Below are 4,730 nucleotides of genomic sequence, written 5' to 3'. Positions count from 1 at the left end.
TATTTTCATGGACCGGCCTTTAAGGTGTCGCGGATAAATACAACAAAATAAAACCAGTACCGGTACCGAAAAAAAGAAAATTTATTCATAACGCGTGAAAAGACCCAGGAAAACCAAGTAAACGATAACAAAATAACGCTGAAAACCGATAAAACCCCTGAAAACGATACATTTCACACCTGAGCCTCAACTCTCGCGGCCCGGTACCAAACGACTCACAGACCGGTCCGAGGCCCAGGGGTTGGGGACGCTGATCTAACATACACACTGACTACACTTTGACCCTGACCCTTAAGCTGCTTTTCTGATCTGTTTGTGTTTAACACATAGGAGGGTAGGATCATAGACCACTTTTTAAACGTTTATTTTAAACTGACACCCATAGTGCAATAACATCTAAAAAGATTTTCTTGTGAATTGAAAATGCATCATTGTTTCCCATTTGGTGATTGAACAGAATCAAAATAGATAATTATACTTTTTTTGTGACAAATGGTTTGGGTTATCTGTCTCATTGTAGTCCAGCCAGTGTGATTCATACTAAAAGTTTGTATTCAATTTCTGCTGAAAGGTTAACAGGCTTTATAAGCTTTGTAATGGCTTGAACAATGTAAATGCCGTCACTTATGCAAGTGTTTTGAGTAACAGTGTAGTGAAATAATGGAGGCATAATATTGTGAAGAGAGGTTTTGCAATTGCTTCCTCAAAAATGATCAAGGTTTCCTGATGTTTTCTTTTAGCTGTGATGACACTGCAAACTGTGACACAAGCTATGCTTTCTTCTCTGTGTGTTTTTCTTTTTCTGTTTTCCCCCCTTTGCCTTGTACCAACTGATGTTTGGATGTTAATTAGTGACCTCAATCTGTCAGGTGCCACTCTGCTTTAAAATCAGGCTGGAGTTTGATAACTTGTGCCACCACTTCATTTAATCTAAAAAACCAAATCATTTGCCTTTTAACATGTGTTAGCCTGGTTGCACCGTGTTTGTGTCCTTCAGTTCCCTGCTACTTCACCTCATTTTTACAAGTTTTAAGTTTTACTCTTGCTTTTTTTTTCTCCTTTTCATTTGTACTGTAACAGAAGATTCATTGCAGTTAATACCCATTCAGAGTCTGAATATCAAAGTGTCCACCTGCAGTCCCAAGTGGATCTTGGTACATAAACAACATTAACCTTCAGTGCTAGCTTTGGTTTCCTTTGTTTTTTATTTTATTTTGGTAGAGGTTGTGACTGTCTTTTGTTTTTAATCCTTATTTTTTGTGGCCAGTAAGAAGTGATAATGTGAGTTGGCATCTTTTTGTGTGTGTGTGATTTCAAAATGTCTAAAATGCCTGTTTTGTTTTTTTTGTTTTTGTTTTGTTTTTTGTTTTGTTCTCTATTGATGTTTCCATTGATTTCAGTTGGCACAACAGACCAGTGTAATTGCTTCCAGCCGTCATAATCTGTCAATGTGCAGAAATCTGTGGGAAAGCGTTGAAAGTTTTACTTTTTGAACACATATCACCACTGTCTGCAGAACATTGTTTCGCAGCACAGGGGAACATCTTTTTATGGAAACCAGTGGTTGTATCTTTTTACTTGGTGTTAGGGGAAGCATTTTGAGATGATACATAATCACTGTAGAACATAAATGATATGTTGTTAATTTTACTGTTTACCCCTATATCCCCACTAACAATTGCAAGCTATTACATAATTTTCATACTCCAGAAATTTGAAGCTGGTGTTATAGACTGTTGTGGGATTATGGGATTATATTGAGTTTAGATACGTTTAGTATTGTTGAAACTAACTGGTGTACTTGCATACTGTTGTAGCTTCACTGTTTCTAATGAGAACACTTGCTGGGTTTTAAATTCTTCAGATAAAATGTTTATGGAACTGCATCATGCTGTAGATAAAATGTGAAACAAGAATTAAGTCCTTTTAAGGAAATGAACTACTAAGTGGTGGGTTTTTCTGTTATCATAAGTGATCAGTGTGGGTCTCTGTCTGCTTTCACAGCAGTCTGAATTTAGAGTTTGCTGTTTGAACATCACTAACACTTTTTTGGTGTTTTATTTCCCATAGGAAGGGACCATCTGTATTCAGACCAGTATGTATTTCTATGTACTGTACAGAGTCTTGGCCTACAGCAGGAGTACCCAATCTCAGTCTATGAGGGCCGGTGTCCCTGCAGGTTTTAGATCTCACCCTGGGTCAACACACCTGAATCACATGATTAGTTCATTACCAGGCCTCTGGAGAACTGAAGACATGTTGAGAAAGTAATTTATCCATGTAAATCAGCTGTGATGGATCAAGGACACATCTAAAACCTGCAGGGACACTGGCCCTCGTGGACTGGGATTGGGGACCCCTGGCTTACAGTGTCCACTGAACTGCAAATCTTATGTAATCATAGTGAAATCTAACCAACAAGCTATGCAGTATCTCGTCTGTTGATATCTTTATCCCCACGTCTCTTCTTCAATACCTACCAGAGTTGATTTGACTTGATGTTACTCTAAAAGATATGCAACCCTGTTAGCTTTTCCTTCTGAGAAATCCTGTTTGAATCTTGACAGAGAGTGAGTTTCTCCTCCTGAAGTTTCTGTCCTGCTAATTTAGTTAACACTAATCAAGGTGGATGCTCGTAATCAGGATGTTTCAGACCCAATTATGCAGCAGAAGAAGCTCTTTTTCTTTTCTTTTTTTTCCAGATGTGTGTGACAGTTATTTTTGAATGGTGCCAGGTGTTCTTCTAATCCAGTCTATCATGTTGGATGGATGTTTGAGGGGGAAAAGTATTTTAAATGTCCTGGAGCTCTGTAGTGTTAGTGAAACCTAATATTAAATACAAGCCACTGTGATGACATGTTCCTCTGACCTTTTGCTTGTCTAATATCTTTCACACCATTTTCCTAACATTTCCTCAGAGGTTGTTAATCTGGTCGAACATCCTGGTACGAGAAGACATCCAGCCTTTTAACTGTTTTCTGGAATGCTTGACTGGCGGGGCAGATATTGTGTATTTGATTGTACAGAGATTTTGTAAATATTAATATGATATATTCTACACCAGCAATCTGTCCGTTGATAAAGTTGTTTTAACTGTTCAGAGCCAGGTTTCCCAAGCACGACTCACAATCCCAATGCAGACAGAAAATGCATCATGACAAGACAGAGTTATTACCTTTGCTAATAATTCTATTGGGGCTGTAATTTAAAACTGTTGGCTAATTGTGCTGTGACTGATTAGATTAACTAGATACTAAGTTTTGTGACATTAACATGTAATTGTGTTAAATTTGCTAATTGGATATAGAATTAATATATATATACATTTTACATTTATTACCACTTGTTTGTATACATTTCCCCATTGAATTCAAATCCATTTTACTTCTTTACCAAGGTTATTTCTTAATCTAAGTTCAACTTAACATTAGGTGGCGATGAAAGATGTAGTTGTTGAATCAAAGCTTGTTTGGATGCTCTTTGGTGGCCTCAGTGGGGGGGGGTTGCCTGTTTTCTGTCTGCTGGATTTCAGTGCTGGTTGTTCACCTTGGCTCGCCTGCATTTGGGAAGTTTTGGGAATCCCAGTGCTGGTTGTCAGCGTCAGTTCTGCTGCTGCTTTTAACTCTGATTTGGGGGGGAAATGGTTTTTAAAAAGTCAGTTTAAAAAAATGGCTCCCTGCCTTGTGCAATGTGTATGTACTGAAGTGAAGAGATTTTTTTTTTCTAAAGAGAAATAAAACTAAAACTGGATGAGATTTTTTCTGGATATTTCTTTATTGACCTCGAATGAAAGGTACACTGCAATCTATACAGAAAAAAGATGAAAAGCATGAAGTAGTTAGGAAAAAAACGCTAATAAACTATAGCTAGTTTAAAGGTGAAAGCTACAATTAGAGTCCGTAACTATTTATTTATTTGTTATTTTTTATTTTTAAAAAAAAAATTTTTTTTCAAGCTGACTGGATGAGATCTCATCCCGTGGGGTCAAAATGATCATGAGAACGGTGAGCAAAGATCCCAGAACCACACGGGGGGACCTGGTGAATGACCTGCAGAGAGCTGGGACCAAAGTAACAAAGGTCACCATCAGTAACACACTACAACGGCAGGGAATCAAATCCCGCAGTGCCAGACGTGTTCCGCTGCTGAAGCCAGTGCATGTCCAGGCCCGTCTGAAGTTTGCCAGAGAGCACATGGATGATACAACAGAGGATTGGGAGAATGTCATGTGGTCAGATGAAACCAAAGTAGAACTTTTTGGTATAAACTCAACTCGTCGTGTTTGGAGGAAGAAGAATACTGAGTTGCATCCCAAGAACACCATACCTACTGTGAAGCATGGGGGTGGAAACATCATGCTATGGGGCTGTTTTTCTGCCAAGGGGACAGGACGACTGATCCGTGTTAAGGACAGAATGAATGGGGCCATGTATCGTGAGATTTTGAGCCAAAACCCCCTTCCATCAGTGAGAACTTTGAAGATGAAACGAGGCTGGGTCTTCCAACATGACAATGATCCAAAACACACCGCCCGGGCAACGAAGGAGTGGCTCCGTAAGAAGCATTTGAAAGTCCTGGAGTGGCCTAGCCAGTCTCCAGACCTCAACCCCATAGAAAATCTGTGGCGGGAGTTGAAAGTCCGTGTTGCTCGGCGACAGCCCCAAAACATCACTGCTCTCGAGAAGATCTGCATGGAGGAATGGGCCAAAATACCAGCTACTGTGTGTGCA

Source organism: Astatotilapia calliptera, chromosome 13 (assembly GCF_900246225.1).
Source record: "Astatotilapia calliptera chromosome 13, fAstCal1.2, whole genome shotgun sequence".
NCBI lineage: Eukaryota > Metazoa > Chordata > Actinopteri > Cichliformes > Cichlidae > Astatotilapia > Astatotilapia calliptera.
This window is presented reverse-complemented; position numbering follows the sequence as displayed.